This window comes from Pantherophis guttatus, chromosome 2 (assembly GCF_059756535.1).
Source record: "Pantherophis guttatus breed Tessera chromosome 2, ASM5975653v1, whole genome shotgun sequence".
Classification (NCBI taxonomy): Eukaryota; Metazoa; Chordata; class Lepidosauria; order Squamata; family Colubridae; genus Pantherophis; species Pantherophis guttatus.
In genome coordinates this window covers 262,392,955-262,419,193 of record NC_142064.1, presented here as the reverse complement: position 1 = coordinate 262,419,193, position 26,239 = coordinate 262,392,955, and the positions used below count along the sequence as shown (strand labels likewise).

Sequence of the window (26,239 nt, the reverse complement as noted above, 5' to 3'; positions counted from 1 at the left end):
TCTTGTCCTGCCTTCTGGCACTTTGGAGAATAGCTGGACTTCCTCTTCTTTGTGGCAACCCCTTTGATATTGGAACACTGCTATCCTGTCTCCCCTGGTCCTTCTTTTCATCAGACTAGACATATCCAATTCCTGCAACTGTTCTTCAAACAGTTTTGCCTCTTCTAGTCCCCTAATCATCTTGGTTGCTCTTCTCTGCCCTTTTTCTGGACTCTCCACATCCTTTTTATATCGTGGTGACCAAAACTGGATGCAATATCCCAGTTTCATACTCATATAATGTCTTGTCTCTGGAATCTGAGATTGTTCAGCAGTTTCTCTAAATTGGTAGATTTGTGCAGACTTCATATTGCCAATAGTGTTACTGTTATTCCAAAGGATGTACAGCTGACCTTCATCACACACGTAATCTCCTGTGGGATGGTATTCCCCAGGCTAGGCTACCTATTGTATGTTACTCACAGTCTCAGTGTAATTCCACACTTGGGAAACTAATCACATGCTTCTATCCAAGGCTTTCACCGTTTGTCCATTGGAAGCAATGGAAGCTTCTTAAACTACTATAAACGTCTGCAGATTCCTTATCTGTCCAGCAGGGGGAGCTAGCATCTTCTGTAATTAAGAGCAATCTGGTTTGACCTTCAGAGCAGAACAAGATGACTTCTCTCTAGTCCCCAATTCCAAGACAAAACAGAAGCTCAATAAAAAGGAAGTGGTGGCTTTTGCTATTGAACCAAATACACTTTAAAAAACCCAAACAAATCCTAGAGTGGTCATGCTGAGGGTCAGACAAGGTCACTGATTCAAGGCTTCAGGTTGGCAGTGCAGAAAAATGGGATGACACCATCACAATTTACAACAAAGGTTGTTTCTGAATCCTGCCTATAACTGAGATGCTCCTTATTCTGGCTCTCAATTCTAAATTCAGTCCATTCTGAAACATTTCAAGCTGCTCAGCATTGAATCTAGTTGGCACACAGGTAGCTCCTTGATTTATGACCATAATCAAGCCCAAGCTTTCTGCTGCTGAGACAGTTGTTACGTTTTACCCCATTTTACGACCTTTCTTGCCCCAGTTGTTAAGGTCACAATGTGGTTCTTAAGTAAATCTGGCTTCCCCCTTGACTTTGCTTGTCAGAAGGGCCCAAAATGTGATCACATGACCCAGGGACACTGCAGCCGTGATAAATGCAACCCAATTGCCAAGCATCCCAATTTTGGTCACGTGACTTTGAGCAATAGAAACTAAAGTGAACCATGTGAAACGGAGGTATTTTGAATTTGGAAACGAACGAGGAAGACGGCTGGCATGTAAACTGAGAAAGGAAAGGAAAAAGAAAAGGGTGGAGAAAAACCGAGAAGGTGACCCAGTAATAACAAATAATGATCTCATTAAAGAGTCATTTTATAACTGTTAGACATTGAACACATAGAAGGCTCCCTACAGAAATAAGACGTCCCAAAGTTCTCACCAGCTCAAATACGTAAAGCCCTTCGCCCTCCTGGCAATTTTTGGCTGTAGTGAACACAAACATCCCAGAAAGCAACACAATACAGGACAATGCATTGTCAAATCACAATCTGAATATAAGCGCCTCTTTGGGACTTTTCTCAGTTTCAGCACAGTAGATAATTCAATTGAATGTACAGATGGTCCTCACTTAACGACCACTCAATGACCAACAAAAATATGATGGTGCAGAAGGAAGAGACTTACAACAGGTCCTCAAAGTGATGGCTGTGCAGCCCCCTCACGAACACAGGATTGCAATCGGGATGCTTGGCAACCCATCCGCACGTACCACCTATTGCCAATCGCCCCACAACCATGGGATCGCGAGAGGCAAACTTTCCTGCTGGTTCCCCTGAAGGCCAAGGACGAAGCCAGGAAGCCAGCAGGGAAGGCCTCAAGCCTTTGCCGCCCGACTGGTTCCTGAGGGCTGCCTGGGTATCCAGAGTGGCCTTTTCCAGCCAGCCTCTGGGAGAGCAAAACTGCTGCTCTTGGCGGAGGGAGTTTGTCCAGCACAAGGCTAAACTTTTCAGGCTCTTCGCTCTCTGGCTGAAGAACTCCTCCAGTGGACAGGTGTTTGTGGGCCCCAAAGACCCCAGCCCTCTTCAGCCCACACAAGAGCTCAGTTAGTGACCGTTCCAAGTTATAACGGCCCTGAAATGACTTATGACCATTTTCCACGCTTATGACCATTGCAGCATCCCCATGGTCACAGGATTTACATTCAGATGCTTGAGAATAGACTCATATTTATGACTGTTGTGGTATCCCAGGGTCACCTTTTACGACCTTCTGACAAGCAAAGTCAATGGGGAAGCCAGATTCACTTAACAACCGTGTTACCAATCTAACCACTGCAGCAATTCACTTAAGAAATGTGGCAAGAAAAGTCATAAAATGGGGCAAAACTCTCTTAACAAATTTCTCACTTAGAAACATAAATTTGGGCTCAATTGTGGTCATGTTGAGGACTGCCTTTACTCCGTGTCCAGTAAACCACAGCCGATTCCAGAAGATTGCAAAACCTCATGGTTTCTTCCTCCAGGACTCTCCCCCCACATCCTATCCCCGAATTCTACACCCAGATTTATCTCCAGGTAAACATTTTCTATATCAAAAACAGTCATGCAGGTTTTTTTAGGTTTTTAATTGAACAATTACTGAACATTGTTCCTTGAAAGAGCTCTGATATCCCATAATAACCCCAAATTTATTTTTTGTTATTTTTTACAAGTTTCCTGCAATTAAAAAAAAAAGCAAATACAAATCCATTTATTTATTCTTCCCATTCAAGAAATATATGGCTTTATACTGAATATGGCTTTCACCTGGATTTGTGATATTTTATGCTTACTCTTTTTATCTCTATCAAAATACTTTAATATTCATATTTCAATTAAAAGGAAATCTCAGTATAAAAATAAATACATGATTCAATTCATATTTTCTATGGGTGGAATCCATGAGATCAGATAAGTTTCTAGCAAAAATGACTTATCAAAAGAATCCCAATTTTCAGGTGCAAAGTATTTCCAATCGCAGAATAAAAGGGGACTCCATCTTAAAGTGCTTTGAATGATAAAAGTGCAAATTCAAATAGCCCTGAAGAACTCTGGGGGGTTAATTTTGGGGGTTATCAACCCATCAGAGTAAAAAGGTAAACTTCCTGAGTATATGAAATTTTTCATACAGGAAAGTATTAATATGCCTTTCCTTTCGCAGAGTCCCTGCTGATAAAAGAGATGTTGTCCTTTCTTCTAATGTTGGTCCAGGAGATCCTGAAGAAACCTAGTTAGCCACCAGCTGGATCCGGCCATGCAGACGTGGGAGATTCCCTAGAATTCAATGTGAGAGAGGTTTAATTAGAAGGAGGAGGTGGTGTCCTTTTATGTCCCCAGGTCCTCTTCTGTGGCATATATGGTAGGTTCTGAGTGATGTATAGAGCTGGGCCTGGGATGAATTCCCCATGAAAACTACAAAAGATGCTTTGGATTTGTTCAACGCTCGGTCCTCATGGCTATTTGTCCAACTAGGCCATTTATGAGTAGCTGGAAGAGCAGAGAGAAATATGTGGCTGTTGGGAATCTTGATCTCATTCTCCCTAAATCCTGGAATCCTGTGGAAGAGAATCAACTGAGGGCCAATCTTTGTGGGTCGAAAGGACTTACCAGCAAAATTGGGGAATCTTCCTTGGAAGGCAGAAGATACCTGGAGGCCTCCTGGAATTCTCCTTCGGAGGGAAGAAAAGGAGAAAGCAGCGTGAGGCACATCTTGAACTCCAACAGGAAAACATCCTTGATGAGATTTAACTGCAAATATTGTTCATAACTTTTCTGGATACAGCCAGTCCCCAAAATTAAAAGAAAATCTGTCCGGTTTCTGCCTGTTTTCTTTTTTTGTAAAGTTTTTTTTTTAAAAAAAACACACAAACAAACATACATCTTTTCTGAACAGAATATTGGCCTGGTCTTAAGTTTGTACAGACTTTTGTTCATCTTTAACATAATTTTATATGTTCAATTTTTCTCTTTACATTTATTCTCTTTAATTTTAAGAAACCAATATTGCCCTTCATCTTGACTTCTCATCCTATTATAGCTCAATTTTTCTTTTCCCTCTTTAAAATTTGAACCCCTAAATTTAGATTCACATAACATAGTACAATCCCCAATTATTTCCTTAAATTCTCTTCTTCTAATCACCAATAATTCTTTTATCAACTATTCCCAATAATACAACTCAGCGTATTCGTAGAAACCAATTAACTATATATCTTAAACCAAAGGTTCTAACTACTGCAATTTTATGTATTAAACGTCTTATTTCTGGGTCTTATTTTCAAGTCTTAAATATCCCTACATTTTGTCATTTCATATTGACTTAGATAATTCATTATTACTATTATATTATATTCTTATCTCTTATTTTAAAAGTAATCCATTTATCATAATTTCATTAATGAAACATATTCAATGAAAAATCAATTAAATATCAATCTTACTCCAGTACCCCTACATTTAAACTCATACAACATAGTACAATTCCTAATTATTTTTTTAGAATCTCTTATTCCAGTCTCCAAAAAATTTTCTTTATCAACTGTTCCAAATAATACACTTCAACATTTTTATAAAAACCAGTTAATTGTATCTAATTCATTGATAATCCAATATCATTTCAATTTTCTTTTCTTATTTAGTTAGAATGCATTTGAAAATATTCCAGTTATTACAATCCCCTTCATTAATTAAAAATATTCCAATTATTATGGACGAATGGATGGACAATGAGAGATAATTCTGCCCTTTCCCTTCAAACAGAGGTATCTCAAGGCTGGAAAGGGCCACTTCCTGGAACTTACCACCAATTGCTGAACAGCCTAAGAGCAGAATAAAATATGCTGCGTCTCTGGATCCGCCCTGACCTGAAATGATAAATATGAGACACTTGGAGGCATTGAGAAAAACTGGATTTAAATACTGGATATGGGAATATCCTTCCAATTCATAATGGGAATTGATCGGAGGGAACATCAGTGCTTGGAATATTTAATTTTGTGCTTTTTACCCACGAAATGCTCTATGAATTGGCAGACACCAGCATGGGGTCTTCCAGGAATGAAAAACTGAGAATTAGGGGAGGGGGGGTGAGCTGGGGTCCTATTCAGGGAGGGCGAATTCCCAAAACTAGGATTTGGGGCAGACCCTTTCCCCCCATGCAGTGAAGTGTGAATGGAGTCCTCATTCCTCAGCTGTCCAGACCAGACAGTTGGTTAAAATGGGGAATGGGATTTTCAAAGAATCGCACATTGAAGTATTAGAGAAAGGAGTGAGGTTTACGTAAATCCTGACTGATTCTCAAACCAACCTAGGAATAGCTCCCAAAATCTGCTTACCTTTCCCAGAGAAAATGGAAGTTCCAAGGAAGCAAAGCTCCCCCTGGACCTGTGAAGAAACAGCCATGAGACACTTGAGAGAGCTGAACCCCCCAGAGTCTGAGCAAAGCTGCCACACAAAATGTCTTCCCTCAATGGGGATTGTGAATTTTTCCCCGTGACCCAGCAGTTCCCCAGAGCTCTCTTTGAATCCTCCGGATCTGTGGCTCCCCCTGATCCCAAGATCCAAGGGGGCTTCCATGCAAGGAGGAGGAGCTGCCACTAAGTCTCCCCCCCCACATTCATGCTGCCAACAATTCCTCTGCAGGGCAAGATTCCCACTTCTCTCCCACACTCACCTCTGATCCCAGGATTCCCAGCCTGGATTTGAAGATGGGCTGCACTTCGGAATCCATCCTGATCTAGAAGAACAACAAAGAAGCCCCTTCAAAGACTTCTCTCTCTTCTGAAGGGGTCCCACTGGCTGGCAAAAGATCTGACCCTGTTGGGCTTCTGGCTTTCTCACGTAGAGGCTGCACAAGTCTTTATCCAGGAAGCTTTGATCTGGATTGGGACTCTCAGGGGAAACCAGATTTGGGGGCCTGAAAACCCTCCTCTAGGATTCTGCGGCCGGACAGGTCGGGATGGGTCCTGGTGGGGGAGGGCAGGGCTCAGCTACCTTCACGGGGGGGGGGGGGCAGCTCCTCCCTTTCAGGGGCAGCCTTTTCTCCAAAGGTTTTCCTGGAAGCCGGAAGCCATTCATTGCCAAGAGTGTCTTTTACTCATTTGTTGTTGTTGTTTACCAGCATATTTTGTATGAAGGGGAGGTGAACAGTCAATATGTGAAATGTGAAATTTTGTGGAAAAGGCAGAGAGTTTGTGGAGGGAATTGGAGGCTCTCTTGCAGGATCTTCTGGGAAGCCCTTGAGGGAGCCAAGGGAGGAAGGAGAGCGCTTGGATTGGGGCAACCTGGGTCCAAGCCCTACATGACCCAGGGCCCCTGGGAGAATTTGGGGCCTTCCGTCTCCAGCTGGTTTCTCTCACAAGGTTGCTATTGACAGCTTCCCAGGAAAGATGCCTGGGAGAAAAGGCAAAGGATGTTAATGCAACAAGAAACAAAGAAAACCACAGATACAGGAATGGCAGAGGCTGACCTGAGACTAGAGAAAGGCCCAGTTGTATGTTCAAGTACAATCCTCTCCGGGCTTCATTTTGACCTGCAAGGGGAATAACAGTAAGAGAGTTGGAAGGGACCGTGGAGGTCATCTAGTCCAACCCCTACTCACGCAGGAGACCTGTACTAGGGATACCGCCTAATTGCTGATCGACAGGCTCAGTGTGTTAGCCACTGAGAATTGACTTGAAATGAATACTCTGCCTCCCTCCCTCCCTCCCTCCCTCTCTCTCTGTCACACAAACACACACACATCAAGTTGTCTCAATATTTTTCAAGAGATTCCCTTTTACTTCTGTGTGATAAAGAAAGTAGTTGAAAGCAAGTAAAGAAAGGATGGTGGTTTTGGACTAAAAGTGGGAATGATGGGAGGACCCCCCTGAAACCATAATCCAAACTCTCCCCTCTCCCCCAACTCCTTCTTCAGAGGGAGGGCCTCCCTCCCATCCCCCACTTCAAATGCCCAGGGAGCCAAGATGGAGGCAGGCGGCAGGGAAAGGCCCAAGGAGTCCCACTGACCTCCTAATCCGGGGGCTCCTGGTTGGAGAGACAGAAGCAGGGACAGCTCGAGTCTCCTGGGTCCTGCAACAAGGAACGGAGGGAGAATTATCCAGTTGACCCCAAATCAGGGTGTTGTCTTAAGGTCCTCTGCTGGTCACAGCTGGAACTGCATTCTCGTTTCTAAGCTCGACTTCCTTTGGGAACTTTCACTAGATTCTGACTCGTCCAATGAGATCCCAGCTTTATTTATTTGTTAAGCATATGTAAGATTACAGATAAAAGTATGAACATGATTGTGAATACATGAAATATATAAACATGATTGTGAATACATGAAATATATAAACATGATTGTGAATACATGAAATATATAAACATGATTGTGAATACATGAGACGTTTACAAATAAAAGGGGACATTAGGACAGGGACGGTTGGTGCCCTTATGCACGCCCCTTACAGACCTCTTAGGAATGGGGTGAGGTCAGGGGTGAAATGCTTCCAGTTCGCTGAACCGGTAGTAAAAAATGTAACAAAAAAGTTCCGATGATCAGCTCAGGAACGCGCGACCATCGGAACTTTTTTAAAAAAACTTTTTAAAGCATTTTTTTACTACCGGTTCTCCAGAACTGGTAGTTTAAAGCGCTTTAAAAAGTAAAAAAAAAAAAAAGTTCAGATGATCGCGCATCGCTCAGCTGATGATCGGAACTTTTTTTAAAAAAACTTTTTAGGCATTTTTTTATTACCGATTCCGGCAAATAGGTAGTTATAAAATACTTTTTAAAAGTAAGAAAAAAGGCTCCAACAATCACAGCTGTGCCACATGGTCCTCGGAACCCTTTTTTTTTTTGAGCATTTTTTTACTACCTATTCACCCGAACTGGTAGTAAAAAAATGGTTTTAAAAGATTTTTAAAAAGGTTCCCATTATTGCATGGCAGAGCTGATCACACTCTCCCCTGCACTTTCTACGTACCTTCCCAAGCCTCCTTTTGGCTCGCGTTTGGTGTGCACTGTGCATGCAATGCATGTTTGGCACACAGTGTGCGTGTGCGGCCAACAAACTGGTAGTAAACCGGTTCAGATTTCACCACTGGGTGAGGTGAACAGCAGACAGTCTAAGGTTAGAAGTTTTGGGGGTTTGGGGAAGAAACCACAGAGTCAGGTAGTGCATTCCAGGCATTGACCACTCTGTTGCTGAAGTTGTATTTTCTGCAACTGAGTTTGGAGCGGTTTACCTTAAGTTTGTACCTATTGTGTGCTTGTGTGTTGTTGTGGTTGAAGCTGAAGTAGTCATTGACAGATAGGACATTGTAGCAGGTAATTTTATGTACTACACTTAGGTCAGACCGAAGTTGTCTGAGTTCTAAGTTGTCTAAGCCCAAAAGTTTGAGTCTGGTGGCATAAGATATTCTGTTCCTCCTCTGAACAGAGGAGTGGAGGACTCTTCTCGTGAAATATCTCTGGACCCTCTCAGTTGTATTAATATCCGATATGCAGTGCGGGTTCCAGACAGATGAGCTGTATTCGAGAATTGGTCTAGCAAATGTTTTGTATACTCTAGTTAGTAGTACAATATTAGCAGAGAAGAAGCTATGCAAGATTAGGTTAATAACTCTTCATGCCTTTTTGGCAATGTAGTTGCAGTGGGCTCTGGCACTTAGATCATTAGAGATGAGTACCCCAAGGTCCTTGACAGAGTGAGTGTCGTCTACGAGGTCCTATCCGCCCAGCTTGTATTTTGTGTTCTGATTTTTTTTGCCAATGTGTAAGACAGAGCATTTGTTGGTTGAGATTTGGAGTTGCCACTTGTTTGACCATTCTGACATGCAGAAACAGAAAAGAAGCACCATCAAATGTCCCTTAAAAAGTAGCACCACCAAGCATACTGTGACAGAGAGAAAAACACTCCAAACCTCCCTAGGGAAAAAAAGGCGAGTGCTGGTGATAGGAGATTCAATTCTCAAGGGAACAGAACCTGCCATCTGTAGACAGACAGTCAATCCAGCGAGGTATGTTGTCTCTCTGGAGCTAATATCAAAGATGTGGCTGAGAAACTAACCAAAATAATAAAACCCACAGACTACTAGTCCTTTCTACTACTACATGTAGGGCAGGGGTGGGTTCTAAATTTTTTTACTACCGGTTCTATGGGCGTGGCTTATTTTGTGGGTGTGGCTTGGAGGTCATGTGACTAGGTGGGCGTGGCTAGCTGGTCAGAGTCATTCCAGAGTCTGGAAGGTCCTTGCACTTAGGACCCAACTCATTTGTTTGCTTTTAACACTGATCAGCTGTAGGACGGCCCTTTGAAGCCCCCCAGCAAGAGTTTAAACAGTTTTTTTCCCTCTAGTCATCAGCTGGGACTCAGGAGGCAGCAATAGATTGGGGGTGGGACCAAATAAAAGGTAAGAATAACGTGGGTGGGGGGGTGCGGGGGCGGGGGGGAGAACCGGTTCGGTGACGTCATATCATCACCGCTACTGGCTTGGCAGAACCGGACCGAACCGGGAGGAACCCACCACTGATGTAGGGACCAATGACAGAAAAAAGGACTTGACAACAGTATTGAGTGATTATGAGCAGCTAGGCAAGAAAGTCAAGGACTTAGGTGCACAAGTGGTTTTTTTCACCTGTACTGCCAATGAAAGGACAACATCTGCTAAGAGAACAAAGAATTCTAGAAATGAACCACTGGCTAAAGAATTGGTGTCGCCCAAAAAACTTTGGATTCCTGGACCATGGTCTGTTCCACCTCCAAGATGGGCTTTTGGCAAGGGATGGGTTGCACCTCACAAAGACAGGGAAGAATGTCTTTGGAAAACGACTGGCTCAACTTATCAGGAGGGCTTTAAGTTAAAATTGAGAGGGGAGGGTGACCAGTCTTTAGGATCTCCAGGACGTAATTCCAGTCAAAGACTCCTAGAAAGCAAGGCAAACAACGAAGTAAGGAGGGATGGGAAGGAAGACAAACTCAAACACCAAATAGGAGACATAGGAAGCATACCCAGAGTCAGGCATGAAGATCTCAAGTGCCTATATACAAAATGCACAAAGTCTGGGGAACAAACAGGGTGAACTTAATGCACAAAGTTAGATACGACATAGTTGGAATAACAGAAAGTTGGTGGGACGAAACCCACGACTGGGACATTCTGATAGAAGGATACAAACTCTTTAAAAAAACTAGACCCCTTAAAAGAGGAGGTGGAGTTGCACTGTATGTAAAGGACCACTATATTGCTACAGAATTGCATGAAAGCAAAGATGAAAACCTCCTAGAATGCATATGGGTCAACATAAAAGACAAAAAGAATGACATGGCCATAGGTGAATACTATAGGCCACCCGATCAAGCAGAAAAAATAGATGTCCTTTTGCCAACCAACTTACAAACATATGTAGGAAACAATAGTGAAGGGGGACTTCAATTACCCTGATAACCATTGGAAAACTAATTCTGCACCAATGAGAAATCAAATAGGTTCCTAACCAACCTAGCTGACAACTTTGTTGTCCAAAAGGTAGAGGAAGGAACTAGAGGGAGAGCCATTCTGGACTTAATACTTATTGTAATACTTATAAATAAATACTTACAAACAGAAGTAATAGAGGGAATTGAAACTGCAGGAATCTTGGGTGAGAGTGACCATGTCATACTAGAATTCAACTCAATGCAAACACAAGCAATAGAACACAATGATACCAGAGTCTTAGATTTTAAAGGAGCTGATTTTAATAAACTCAGAGAGAACTTGGCAAAAATTCCTCGGATGAATATCCTAAAGGGGAAAACATCTCAAGAATCTTGAGAAACTCTGAAAAATATGATCATAAAAGCCCAGACCACCACAATATCGCTGAGAAAGAAAAACAAGAAATCCAAGAAGAAACCAGCATGGCTGCACAAAGATCTCTCTGACAAATTGAAAGACAAAAAGGACAAGTACAAAAAATGGAAAGGAGGACACATAACTAAGGCAGAAGATCAGCAGATAGCCAGAATCTGCAAAGACCAAGTCAGGAAAGCAAAGGCTCAGAATGAACAGACTTGCCACAAAAGTCAAAGATAAGAAAAAAAAGTTTCTTCCAACATACAAATAACAAGAAAAAAAATCAAGGAAACAGTTGGTCCAGTAAAGAGAGAAGATGGCAAGGAAGTAACGAGCAACAGAGAGAAAGCAGGGCTGCTCAGCTCATTCTTTGCATCGGTCTTCATGCAAAAAGGAACCATAGCCCAACCTACCAGAAACATAACTGTAAAAAACAGACTGGAAATAAAAGTTAAAATAAGCAAAAAAAAAAAAAGAGTAAGAGAACCCCTGTCTGACCTGGATGAATGCAAATCACCAGAACCTGACGGATTACATCCCAGAATTCTAGAGGAGCTGGCAGATGTCATCTCAGAACCACTGTACCCATCTTTCAAAAGTCCTGGAATGCCCGGGAACTACCAGAGGACTGGAAAAAAGCTGATGGTTCCCATCTTCAAAAAAGGAAAAAAAAACAGACCCAGATAACTACAGACCAATCAGCCCTCAATATCTGGGAAGATCCTGGAAAAGATAATAAAAAAAAAACAGATCTGCCAACACCTAGAAACGAATAAAGTAATAACTAACAGCCAGCACGAGTTTTTTACAACCAACTAAATATGAGTCAGCAGCGGCAGCAAAAAAAAGCCGGTGCAATCCTAAATTGCATTAACAGAGGGTTAAAAAAGATGTTGAGACTCTGGAAAAAGTGCAGAGGAGAGCAACCACAGTGATTAGGGGACTGGAGACTAAAACATACGAAGAAGAACGGTTGCATGGCTGGTCTAGTGAAGAGAAGGACCAGGGGAGACATGATAGCTGTGTCCCAATACTTGAGGGGCTGCCACAGAGAGGAGGGGGTCAAGCTATCTTCCAAAGCACCTGAGGGCCAGACAAGGAATAATGGATGGAAACTGATCAAGGAGAGCTTCAACCTGGAAGGAAGGGGGACCTTTCTGACAGTGAGAACAATCAAGCAACGGAACAGAAGTTGCCTTCGGAGGTTGTGGGAGCTTCACCACTGGAGACTTTCAAGAAAAGATGGGACGCCCACCTGTCAGAAATGGTGCAGGGTCTCCTGCTTAGGCGCGGGGGGTGGGGGGGACTAGATGACCTCTAGGGTCCCTTCCAACTCTGTTGATCTGTTAAAAATACACTTCATTTGTTTGCGTGGAATTTAGCTCCACCGCCTCTCAGCCACGACCTATAAGTTACACGTAAAGAGCTGAAAGTGCATAAAACATAAAACTGGACAATCTCTCAATGAAAGGATCCGCTCAGGCGCCGCTCCCCCCCTTCTGTGACTGATGGTAGGCAGATCGCAGCCCCCCCCCAACCTGTCTTTGGCCCCCCGAGGCTCCCGCTGCCCTCCTCCTCCCCCCTTCTCTGCCCCCTGCGCCCCATCTGAGCCTCACCGCGCTGCATGGCTCCTTCTCCGCCGAAGTCCCAGCCTCGAAGCGCCCAACTAGGCGGACAAACGTTTCTCACGCCGACCTGCCCCGCCTTCCCTTTGCCGCCTCAGTCTGAGGGGCTGAATCATGTCACACTTTTTGTGACACCGTGAGGCGCATTCCTGCTTTGGGTCATTGCGGCGGCGCTTTCCAGGCACATCTCTCTCCTCGTTTCTTGGGCACGTCCGTCGTGAGGAAACGGTGACTCAGGGCAGAAACCTTTTCAAGACCAGGGAAAGCCGCGGGAGCTAAATCTGAGCAAATACTAAATACACGGAGCGTGCCAACAAACCCCCCCCCCCCGCTGGCTCATGGCAAGCCTCACTCTGGGCTAAGTTGCCTAATGAAATTCCTTTCAATGGTCCTTAGATCCTAATTGACATCGGCTGGGAGAGGAGAAGGCAGCTAGACAGAGGCGTGGGGGAAAGGAAGGAGGAGGAGGAAAGAAGAAAGTAGAAGAGTAGATGGAAGAAGGGAGGGAAAGGAAAGAGAGGAGAGGGAGAAGAAGGATGGTTGTCAAGAATTTATGTTGCACATACATAAATTGTTTAGGATGAAGATTGTATTAGTATGAAAGGTAAAAGAAAATATGTCAGATAAAAAACTACATTTGAGATATGTTCATGTGAAAAAAAAACTCAAAAAAAAGAGAAACATAAATTTTGGGCTCCGTTGTTGTCATAAGTTGAGGACTACCTGTACTCCGTGTCCAGGAAACCTCAGCCGACTCCAGAAACATACAAAACCACCTTTTGTATGGTCTCAGGAAGGAGGAGGGCTGCGGTGGGGGGAGGCCTGGGGCGGGGATGGCAGGCCTGGCTGGCTGGTTGGAGACATACTAGCCATGCCGGGAAGGCCTCTGGTGACATCAGGCTCAGTGGCAAAGCTCCTGATTTCCCCAAATGCCTCTTTCTTACTGTGGGGAGGGGACGGGCTCAGCTGCTGCGGTGCCCCCTGCCCTGCTTGCTTGGAGGTGTTTTGGAAAGGGAAAAAACGCAGCCGAATTAGGTGGGATACGCCCCCCCCAGATCCCTCCAAACGGGTCTCCCTACGGCAGCCTCCCGCTGAATTACGCGACTGGAAAGTGATTGCAGCGAATGAGCTGGGATTCACTTAACAACCGTGTTACCAATATAACAACTGCAGAGACGGGGTTTCTTCCGCGCTCGCCCTTCTCTTCCCCGTCACAGGTGGGATCAACTGCGGGCAAAGTGTGGCGGGTGGAGCCGAGCGAGGGGAGGAGGTGGAGGGAAGGAGCTCTTTCTGGAGAGGGAACCGGAGGAAGAGGGGAGGGACGAGGGTGGGAAAGCCGAGAAGTCAAGTTTTCAGCACTGCGGACAATGGAAAGTCAAAGAAGGTGGAATCGAAGGGGGTGAGAACTATTTTGTGGCACACGCACACAAGTCTGAACTCCAAGTGGAGAGAGTTTGTCGCAAGGCTAAACTTTTCAGGCTCCTCCAGTGGACGGGGGTGTGTGGGGGGAAATCCTGGCTAAAGGAAGCTTGGACCCCAAAGACCATTGCAGCATCCCCACGGTCACAGGATTTACATTCGGATGCTTGAGAAGAGACTCATATTTATGACGGTTGTGGTATCCCGGGGTCATGTGATTTACGACCTTCTGACAGGCAAAGTCAACAGGGAAGCCAGATTCACTTAACAACCGTGTTACCAATGGAACAAGTGCAGTGATTCACTTAACGAATGTGGTAAGAAAAGTCATAAAATGGGGCAAAACTCACTTAACCAATTTCTCACTTAGAAACATAAATTCTGGGCTCAGTTGTGGTCATAAGTTGAGGACTACCTGTACTCCGTGTCCAGTAAACCACAGCCGACTCCAGAAGACAGCAAAACCACATGGTTTCTTCATCCAGGAAATTTCCCCCCACCCCGTCCTACAATTCTACACCCAGGAGACAAAAGCACAGAAACCTTTGATACAGGAAATATGATTTTATTCTTTTTACTCAAAAATCCCAGCACACAACTGTCTCAAATACATCCCCAGGTAAACATTTTGCATATCAAAAACAGTCATGCAGGGTTTTTTAGCTTTTTAATGGAACAATGACTGAAAAATTGTTCCTTGAAAGAGCTCTGATATCCCATCCTAATCCCAAATCCATTTTCTAAATTTAAGTTAGTTTCCTATAGTTAAGAAAAAGCAAATACAAATTCATTTATTTATTCTCCCCATTCAAGAAATATACGGCTTTATACTGAATATGGCTTTCACCTGGATTTGGGGTATTTTATGCTTACCGTATTTTCCGGCGTATAAGACGACTTTTTAACACATGAAAATCTTCTCAAAAGTCGGGGGTCGTCTTATACGCCGGGTGTAGTTCTCCTGTAACCAGGCAGATCAGCCCGAAAGGCTCTGACGAGCCTTAAATGGCTCTGGCGATCCCAGCTCTGGCGATCCCAGCTCTGACAATCCCAGCTGAGTTCCCTGCAACTCAGCTGGGATCGCCAGAAACCACGTAAAAGGGAAAAAGTTTTTTCCCTTTTACTCTGAGGATCCCAGCTCTGACGATCCCAGCTGAGTTCCCTGCAACTCAGCTGGGATCGCCAGAGCCATGTAAAAGGGAAAAAGTTTTCCCCCTCCAGCTTGCTTACCTCAGCTGCTAATCGCAACGCTTGCCTTGCTTTGCTTGCTTGAATCTATTCAGGCAAGCAAGCAACTCCCTGCCTGCAATCAAGCAAGGAGTTAGTTGTGGACTTCAACTCCCAGAATTCCTCAGCCAGCAAAGCAAAGCTGGCTGAGGAATTCTGGGAGTTGAAGTCTACAAGTCTTAAAGTTGCCAAGGTTGGAGACCCCTGTTCTATTGGGTAAGTTTTTTTCCCCTTTGGGAGCTTTAAAAAAAATAGTCAATTGGGGTTTTTTTAGTTGTTCTTTTTTAGACCTAGCCATTTAGGAAGCCGTTTAGGAAGTTTTAAATTTAGCTTTCATATAAAAATAAAAATAAAATAAAATAAAATAATATTTGTGCAGCTTTCTGAGATTTAGTGTGTTTCTGTAGTGTTTCACTCCAACTACACAAACACACAAAATCTCACAAAGCTGTATGTGGAATTTTGTGTGTGTAAAGTGTGAAAGTTGGTTTTTTGGACTTTTTGTGGCTGTGTGAGGTTCCTGCTTGTTGCAGGAGCCATTTTGGGTCTAGCACAGCTGCTTTTACATTGTGGGTGAGCCAGTTGTGTTGTGTTGTGTGTGTTTAGAGTGTGAAAGTTTTTTGGGGGGGCTTTTTGTGGCTGTGTGAGGTTCCTGCATGTTACAGGGTCCATTTTGGGTCTAGCACAGCTGCTTTTACATTGTAGGTGAGCCAGTTGATGTTTTTTAATTTTTATTTGGTGTGCATTGGAAGAGGGGCAGTCTTATATGGCAAGTATAGCCCAAACCCTATATTTTAACAGGAAAAGTTGGGGGTCGTCTTATATGCCCAGTCGTCTTATACGCCGGAAAATACGGTACTCTTTTCATCTCTATCAAAATGCTTTAATATTCATATTTCCAGTAAAATAAATCTGAGTATAAAAATACATGATTCAATTCATATTTTCTATAGATGAAATCCCTGAAGTCAGTTAAATTTCCAGCAAAAATGACTTATCAAAAGAATCCCAATTTTCAGGTGCAAAGTATTTCCATTCGCAGAATAAAAGGGGACGCCATCTTAAAGTGCTTTGAATGATAAAAGTGCAAATTCAAATAGCCCTGAAGAACTCTGGGGGGTTAATTTTGGGGGTTATGAATCCATCAGAGTAAAAAGGTAAACTTCCTGAGTATATGAAATTTACTGTTGTGTCCTTTTGTGTCCCCAGGTCCTCTTCTGTGGCATATATGGTAGGTTCTGAGTGATGTATAGAGCTGGGCCTGGGATGAATTCCCCATGAAAACTACAAAAGATGCTTTGGATTTGTTCAACGCTCGGTCCTCATGGCTATTTGTCCAACTAGGCCATTTATGAGTAGCTGGAAGAGCAGAGAGAAATATGTGGCTGTTGGGAATCTTGATCTCATTCTCCCTAAATCCTGGAATCCTGTGGAAGAGAATCAACTGAGGGCCAATCTTTGTGGGTCAAAAGGACTTACCAGCAAAGTTGGGGAATCTTCCTTGGAAGGCAGAAGATACCTGGAGGCCTCCTGGAATTCTCCTTTGGAGGGAAGAAAAGGAGAAAGCAGCGTGAGGCACATCTTGAACTCCAACAGGAAAACATCCTTGAGGCGATTTAACTGCAAATATTGTTCATATCTTTTCTGGATACAGTCAATCCTTAAAATTAAAAAAATCTGTCTGGCTTCTGCCAGCTTTCTTTTTTCTTTTTTCTAAAGTTTTTTTTTTTAATTTTTTAAACACACAAACAAGCAGACAATACATCTTTTCTGAACAGAATATTGGCCCGCTCTTAAATTTGTATAGATTTTTCTTCATCTTTAACGTAATTTTATATGTTCAATTTTTCTCATTACATTTATTCTCTTTAATTTTAAGAAACTAATATTGCCCTTCATCTTGACTTCTCATCCTATTAGAGCTCAATTTTTCTTTTCCCTCTTTAAAATTTGAACCCCTAAATTTAGATTCACATAACATAGTACAATCCCCAATCATTTCCTTAAATTCTCTTCTTCTAATCACCAATAATTCTTTTATCAACTATTCCCAATAATACAACTCAACGTATTAGTTGAGTTGAGTTAACCAATTAACTATATATCTTAACCCAAATGTTCTAACTACTGCAATTACATGTATTAAACTTCTTATTTCTGGGTCTTATTTTCAAGTCTTAAACATCCCTACATTTTGTCATTTCATATTGACTTAGATAATTCATTATTACTATTATATTATATTCTTATCTCTTATTTTAAAAGTAATCCATTTATCATAATTTCATTAATTAATGAAACATATTCAATGAAAAATCAATTAAATATCAATCTTACTCTAGTATCCCTACATTTAAACTCATACAACATAGTACAATTCCTAATTATTTAGTTAAGTTCCAAATATCCATTTGAAAATATTCCAGTTATTACAAACCTCTTCATTAATTAAAAATATTCCAATTATTATGGACGAATGGATGGACAATGAGAGATAATTCTGCCCTTTCTCTTCAAACAGAGGTATCTCAAGGCTGGAAAGGGCCACTTCCTGGAACTTACCACCAATTGCTGAACAGCCTAAGAGCAGAATAAAATATGCTGCGTCTCTGGATCCGCCCTGACCTGAAATGATAAATATGAGACACTTGGAGGCATTGAGAATAAATAAATAAATACTTACAAACAGAAGTAATAGAGGGAATTGAAACTGCAGGAATCTTGGGTGAGAGTGACCATGTCATACTAGAATTCAACTCAATGCAAACACAAGCAATAGAACACAATGATACCAGAGTCTTAGATTTTAAAAGAGCTGATTTTAATAAACTCAGAGAGAACTTGGCAAAAATTCCTCGGATGAATATCCTAAAGGGGAAAACAACTCAAGAATCTTGAGAAACTCTGAAAAATACGATCATAAAAGCCCAGACCACCACAATATCACTGAGAAAGAAAAACAAGAAATCCAAGAAGAAACCAGCATGGCTGCACAAAGATCTCTCTGACAAATTGAAAGACAAAAAGGACAAGTACAAAAAATGGAAAGGAGGACACATAACTAAGGCAGAAGATCAGCAGATAGCCAGAATCTGCAAAGACCAAGTCAGGAAAGAAAAGGCTCAGAATGAACAGACTTGCCACAAAAGTCAAAGATAAGAAAAAAAGTTTCTTCCAACATACAAATAACAAGAAAAAAAATCAAGGAAACAGTTGGTCCAGTAAAGAGAGAAGATGGCAAGGAAGTAACCAGCAACAGAGAGAAAGCAGGGCTGCTCAGCTCATTCTTTGCATCGGTCTTCATGCAAAAAGGAACCATAGCCCAACCTACCAGAAACATAACTGTAAAAAACAGACTGGAAATAAAAGTTAAAATAAGCAAAAAAAAAAAAAAAAAAGAGTAAGAGAACCCCTGTCTGACCTGGATGAATTCAAATCACCAGAACCTGACGGATTACATCCCAGAATTCTAGAGGAGCTGGCAGATGTCATCTCAGAACCACTGTACCCATCTTTCAAAAGTCCTGGAATGCCCGGGAACTACCAGAGGACTGGAAAAAAGCTGATGGTTCCCATCTTCAAAAAAGGAAAAAAAAACAGACCCAGATAACTACAGACCAATCAGCCCTCAATATCTGGGAAGATCCTGGAAAAGATAATAAAAAAAAAACAGATCTGCCAACACCTAGAAACGAATAAAGTAATAACTAACAGCCAGCACGAGTTTTTTACAACCAACTAAATATGAGTCAGCAGCGGCAGCAAAAAAAAGCCGGTGCAATCCTAAATTGCATTAACAGAGGGTTAAAAAAGATGTTGAGACTCTGGAAAAAGGGCAGAGGAGAGCAACCACAGTGATTAGGGGACTGGAGACTAAAACATACGAAGAAGAACGGTTGCATGGCTGGTCTAGTGAAGAGAAGGACCAGGGGAGACATGATAGCTGTGTCCCAATACTTGAGGGGCTGCCACAGAGAGGAGGGGGTCAAGCTATCTTCCAAAGCACCTGAGGGCCAGACAAGGAATAATGGATGGAAACTGATCAAGGAGAGCTTCAACCTGGAAGGAAGGGGGACCTTTCTGACAGTGAGAACAATCAAGCAACGGAACAGAAGTTGCCTTCGGAGGTTGTGGGAGCTTCACCACTGGAGACTTTCAAGAAAAGATGGGACGCCCACCTGTCAGAAATGGTGCAGGGTCTCCTGCTTAGGCGCGGGGGGTGGGGGGGACTAGATGACCTCTAGGGTCCCTTCCAACTCTGTTGATCTGTTAAAAATACACTTCATTTGTTTGCGTGGAATTTAGCTCCACCGCCTCTCAGCCACGACCTATAAGTTACACGTAAAGAGCTGAAAGTGCATAAAACATAAAACTGGACAATCTCTCAATGAAAGGATCCGCTCAGGCGCCGCTCCCCCCCTTCTGTGACTGATGGTAGGCAGATCGCAGCCCCCCCCCAACCTGTCTTTGGCCCCCCGAGGCTCCCGCTGCCCTCCTCCTCCCCCCTTCTCTGCCCCCTGCGCCCCATCTGAGCCTCACCGCGCTGCATGGCTCCTTCTCCGCCGAAGTCCCAGCCTCGAAGCGCCCAACTAGGCGGACAAACGTTTCTCACGCCGACCTGCCCCGCCTTCCCTTTGCCGCCTCAGTCTGAGGGGCTGAATCATGTCACACTTTTTGTGACACCGTGAGGCGCATTCCTGCTTTGGGTCATTGCGGCGGCGCTTTCCAGGCACATCTCTCTCCTCGTTTCTTGGGCACGTCCGTCGTGAGGAAACGGTGACTCAGGGCAGAAACCTTTTCAAGACCAGGGAAAGCCGCGGGAGCTAAATCTGAGCAAATACTAAATACACGGAGCGTGCCAACAAACCCCCCCCCCCCGCTGGCTCATGGCAAGCCTCACTCTGGGCTAAGTTGCCTAATGAAATTCCTTTCAATGGTCCTTAGATCCTAATTGACATCGGCTGGGAGAGGAGAAGGCAGCTAGACAGAGGCGTGGGGGAAAGGAAGGAGGAGGAGGAAAGAAGAAAGTAGAAGAGTAGATGGAAGAAGGGAGGGAAAGGAAAGAGAGGAGAGGGAGAAGAAGGATGGTTGTCAAGAATTTATGTTGCACATACATAAATTGTTTAGGATGAAGATTGTATTAGTATGAAAGGTAAAAGAAAATATGTCAGATAAAAAACTACATTTGAGATATGTTCATGTGAAAAAAAAACTCAAAAAAAAGAGAAACATAAATTTTGGGCTCCGTTGTTGTCATAAGTTGAGGACTACCTGTACTCCGTGTCCAGGAAACCTCAGCCGACTCCAGAAACATACAAAACCACGTTTTGTATGGTCTCAGGAAGGAGGAGGGCTGCGGTGGGGGGAGGCCTGGGGCGGGGATGGCAGGCCTGGCTGGCTGGTTGGAGACATACTAGCCATGCCGGGAAGGCCTCTGGTGACATCAGGCTCAGTGGCAAAGCTCCTGATTTCCCCAAATGCCTCTTTCTTACTGTGGGGAGGGGACGGGCTCAGCTGCTGCGGTGCCCCCTGCCCTGCTTGCTTGGAGGTGTTTTGGAAAGGGAAAAAACGCAGCCGAATTAGGTGGGATACGCCCCCCCCAGATCCCTCCAAACGGGTCTCCCTACGGCAGCCTCCCGCTGAATTACGCGACTGGAAAGTGATTGCAGCGAATGAGCTGGGATTCACTTAACAACCGTGTTACCAATATAACAACTGCAGAGACGGGGTTTCTTCCGCGCTCGCCCTTCTCTTCCCCGTCACAGGTGGGATCAACTGCGGGCAAAGTGTGGCGGGTGGAGCCGAGCGAGGGGAGGAGGTGGAGGGAAGGAGCTCTTTCTGGAGAGGGAACCGGAGGAAGAGGGGAGGGACGAGGGTGGGAAAGCCGAGAAGTCAAGTTTTCAGCACTGCGGACAATGGAAAGTCAAAGAAGGTGGAATCGAAGGGGGTGAGAACTATTTTGTGGCACACGCACACAAGTCTGAACTCCAAGTGGAGAGAGTTTGTCGCAAGGCTAAACTTTTCAGGCTCCTCCAGTGGACGGGGGTGTGTGGGGGGAAATCCTGGCTAAAGGAAGCTTGGACCCCAAAGACCATTGCAGCATCCCCACGGTCACAGGATTTACATTCGGATGCTTGAGAAGAGACTCATATTTATGACGGTTGTGGTATCCCGGGGTCATGTGATTTACGACCTTCTGACAGGCAAAGTCAACAGGGAAGCCAGATTCACTTAACAACCGTGTTACCAATGGAACAAGTGCAGTGATTCACTTAACGAATGTGGTAAGAAAAGTCATAAAATGGGGCAAAACTCACTTAACCAATTTCTCACTTAGAAACATAAATTCTGGGCTCAGTTGTGGTCATAAGTTGAGGACTACCTGTACTCCGTGTCCAGTAAACCACAGCCGACTCCAGAAGACAGCAAAACCACATGGTTTCTTCATCCAGGAAATTTCCCCCCACCCCGTCCTACAATTCTACACCCAGGAGACAAAAGCACAGAAACCTTTGATACAGGAAATATGATTTTATTCTTTTTACTCAAAAATCCCAGCACACAACTGTCTCAAATACATCCCCAGGTAAACATTTTGCATATCAAAAACAGTCATGCAGGGTTTTTTAGCTTTTTAATGGAACAATGACTGAAAAATTGTTCCTTGAAAGAGCTCTGATATCCCATCCTAATCCCAAATCCATTTTCTAAATTTAAGTTAGTTTCCTATAGTTAAGAAAAAGCAAATACAAATTCATTTATTTATTCTCCCCATTCAAGAAATATACGGCTTTATACTGAATATGGCTTTCACCTGGATTTGGGGTATTTTATGCTTACCGTATTTTCCGGCGTATAAGACGACTTTTTAACACATGAAAATCTTCTCAAAAGTCGGGGGTCGTCTTATACGCCGGGTGTAGTTCTCCTGTAACCAGGCAGATCAGCCCGAAAGGCTCTGACGAGCCTTAAATGGCTCTGGCGATCCCAGCTCTGGCGATCCCAGCTCTGACAATCCCAGCTGAGTTCCCTGCAACTCAGCTGGGATCGCCAGAAACCACGTAAAAGGGAAAAAGTTTTTTCCCTTTTACTCTGAGGATCCCAGCTCTGACGATCCCAGCTGAGTTCCCTGCAACTCAGCTGGGATCGCCAGAGCCATGTAAAAGGGAAAAAGTTTTCCCCCTCCAGCTTGCTTACCTCAGCTGCTAATCGCAACGCTTGCCTTGCTTTGCTTGCTTGAATCTATTCAGGCAAGCAAGCAACTCCCTGCCTGCAATCAAGCAAGGAGTTAGTTGTGGACTTCAACTCCCAGAATTCCTCAGCCAGCAAAGCAAAGCTGGCTGAGGAATTCTGGGAGTTGAAGTCTACAAGTCTTAAAGTTGCCAAGGTTGGAGACCCCTGTTCTATTGGGTAAGTTTTTTTCCCCTTTGGGAGCTTTAAAAAAAATAGTCAATTGGGGTTTTTTTAGTTGTTCTTTTTTAGACCTAGCCATTTAGGAAGCCGTTTAGGAAGTTTTAAATTTAGCTTTCATATAAAAATAAAAATAAAATAAAATAAAATAATATTTGTGCAGCTTTCTGAGATTTAGTGTGTTTCTGTAGTGTTTCACTCCAACTACACAAACACACAAAATCTCACAAAGCTGTATGTGGAATTTTGTGTGTGTAAAGTGTGAAAGTTGGTTTTTTGGACTTTTTGTGGCTGTGTGAGGTTCCTGCTTGTTGCAGGAGCCATTTTGGGTCTAGCACAGCTGCTTTTACATTGTGGGTGAGCCAGTTGTGTTGTGTTGTGTGTGTTTAGAGTGTGAAAGTTTTTTGGGGGGGCTTTTTGTGGCTGTGTGAGGTTCCTGCATGTTACAGGGTCCATTTTGGGTCTAGCACAGCTGCTTTTACATTGTAGGTGAGCCAGTTGATGTTTTTTAATTTTTATTTGGTGTGCATTGGAAGAGGGGCAGTCTTATATGGCAAGTATAGCCCAAACCCTATATTTTAACAGGAAAAGTTGGGGGTCGTCTTATATGCCCAGTCGTCTTATACGCCGGAAAATACGGTACTCTTTTCATCTCTATCAAAATGCTTTAATATTCATATTTCCAGTAAAATAAATCTGAGTATAAAAATACATGATTCAATTCATATTTTCTATAGATGAAATCCCTGAAGTCAGTTAAATTTCCAGCAAAAATGACTTATCAAAAGAATCCCAATTTTCAGGTGCAAAGTATTTCCATTCGCAGAATAAAAGGGGACGCCATCTTAAAGTGCTTTGAATGATAAAAGTGCAAATTCAAATAGCCCTGAAGAACTCTGGGGGGTTAATTTTGGGGGTTATGAATCCATCAGAGTAAAAAGGTAAACTTCCTGAGTATATGAAATTTACTGTTGTGTCCTTTTGTGTCCCCAGGTCCTCTTCTGTGGCATATATGGTAGGTTCTGAGTGATGTATAGAGCTGGGCCTGGGATGAATTCCCCATGAAAACTACAAAAGATGCTTTGGATTTGTTCAACGCTCGGTCCTCATGGCTATTTGTCCAACTAGGCCATTTATGAGTAGCTGGAAGAGCAGAGAGAAATATGTGGCTGTTGGGAATCTTGATCTCATTCTCCCTAAATCCTGGAATCCTGTGGAAGAGAATCAACTGAGGGCCAATCTTTGTGGGTCAAAAGGACTTACCAGCAAAGTTGGGGAATCTTCCTTGGAAGGCAGAAGATACCTGGAGGCCTCCTGGAATTCTCCTTTGGAGGGAAGAAAAGGAGAAAGCAGCGTGAGGCACATCTTGAACTCCAACAGGAAAACATCCTTGAGGCGATTTAACTGCAAATATTGTTCATATCTTTTCTGGATACAGTCAATCCTTAAAATTAAAAAAATCTGTCTGGCTTCTGCCAGCTTTCTTTTTTCTTTTTTCTAAAGTTTTTTTTTTTAATTTTTTAAACACACAAACAAGCAGACAATACATCTTTTCTGAACAGAATATTGGCCCGCTCTTAAATTTGTATAGATTTTTCTTCATCTTTAACGTAATTTTATATGTTCAATTTTTCTCATTACATTTATTCTCTTTAATTTTAAGAAACTAATATTGCCCTTCATCTTGACTTCTCATCCTATTAGAGCTCAATTTTTCTTTTCCCTCTTTAAAATTTGAACCCCTAAATTTAGATTCACATAACATAGTACAATCCCCAATCATTTCCTTAAATTCTCTTCTTCTAATCACCAATAATTCTTTTATCAACTATTCCCAATAATACAACTCAACGTATTAGTTGAGTTGAGTTAACCAATTAACTATATATCTTAACCCAAATGTTCTAACTACTGCAATTACATGTATTAAACTTCTTATTTCTGGGTCTTATTTTCAAGTCTTAAACATCCCTACATTTTGTCATTTCATATTGACTTAGATAATTCATTATTACTATTATATTATATTCTTATCTCTTATTTTAAAAGTAATCCATTTATCATAATTTCATTAATTAATGAAACATATTCAATGAAAAATCAATTAAATATCAATCTTACTCTAGTATCCCTACATTTAAACTCATACAACATAGTACAATTCCTAATTATTTAGTTAAGTTCCAAATATCCATTTGAAAATATTCCAGTTATTACAAACCTCTTCATTAATTAAAAATATTCCAATTATTATGGACGAATGGATGGACAATGAGAGATAATTCTGCCCTTTCTCTTCAAACAGAGGTATCTCAAGGCTGGAAAGGGCCACTTCCTGGAACTTACCACCAATTGCTGAACAGCCTAAGAGCAGAATAAAATATGCTGCGTCTCTGGATCCGCCCTGACCTGAAATGATAAATATGAGACACTTGGAGGCATTGAGAATAAATAAATAAATACTTACAAACAGAAGTAATAGAGGGAATTGAAACTGCAGGAATCTTGGGTGAGAGTGACCATGTCATACTAGAATTCAACTCAATGCAAACACAAGCAATAGAACACAATGATACCAGAGTCTTAGATTTTAAAAGAGCTGATTTTAATAAACTCAGAGAGAACTTGGCAAAAATTCCTCGGATGAATATCCTAAAGGGGAAAACAACTCAAGAATCTTGAGAAACTCTGAAAAATACGATCATAAAAGCCCAGACCACCACAATATCACTGAGAAAGAAAAACAAGAAATCCAAGAAGAAACCAGCATGGCTGCACAAAGATCTCTCTGACAAATTGAAAGACAAAAAGGACAAGTACAAAAAATGGAAAGGAGGACACATAACTAAGGCAGAAGATCAGCAGATAGCCAGAATCTGCAAAGACCAAGTCAGGAAAGCAAAGGCTCAGAATGAACAGACTTGCCACAAAAGTCAAAGATAAGAAAAAAAGTTTCTTCCAACATACAAATAACAAGAAAAAAAATCAAGGAAACAGTTGGTCCAGTAAAGAGAGAAGATGGCAAGGAAGTAACGAGCAACAGAGAGAAAGCAGGGCTGCTCAGCTCATTCTTTGCATCGGTCTTCATGCAAAAAGGAACCATAGCCCAACCTACCAGAAACATAACTGTAAAAAACAGACTGGAAATAAAAGTTAAAATAAGGGAAAAAAAAAAAGAGTAAGAGAACCCCTGTCTGACCTGGATGAATTCAAATCGTGTCACACTTTTTGTGACACCGTGAGGCGCATTCCTGCTTTGGGTCATTGCGGCGGAGCTTTCCAGGCACCTCTCTCTCCTCGTTTCTTGGGCACGTCCGTCGTGTAGAAACGGTGACTCAGGGCAGAAACCTTTTCAAGACCAGGGAAAGCCGAGGGAGCTAAATCTGAGCAAATACTAAAGACATGAAGGGCGCCAACAAAACGCCCCCCCCCCCCCGCTGGCTCCTGGCAAGCCTCACTCTGGGCTAAATTGCCTAATGAAATTCCTTTCAATGGTCCTTAGATCCTAATTGACATCGGCTGGGAGAGGAGAAGGCAGCTAGACAGAGGCGTGGGAGAAGGAGAAGGAGGAAAGAAGAAAGTAGAAGAGTAGATGGAAGAAGGGAGGGAAAGGAAAGAGAGGAGAGGGAGAAGAAGGATGGTTGTCAAGAATTTATGTTGAACATACATAA

General features: G+C 42.8%; 1 long non-coding RNA gene across 1 annotated transcript; it reads right to left on the bottom strand.

Annotated features, from left to right (window-relative positions):
- Window positions 1-4,871: 4,871 nt before the first annotated feature.
- On the bottom strand, window positions 4,872-5,802 carry LOC148115732 (uncharacterized). The gene is made up of 3 exons (XR_015731728.1): window positions 5,744-5,802; window positions 5,406-5,454; window positions 4,872-4,934 (listed from the first exon to the last, which is right to left on the bottom strand). It is a non-coding gene; the product is annotated as an uncharacterized LOC148115732 (long non-coding RNA).
- Window positions 5,803-26,239: the final 20,437 nt, after the last annotated feature.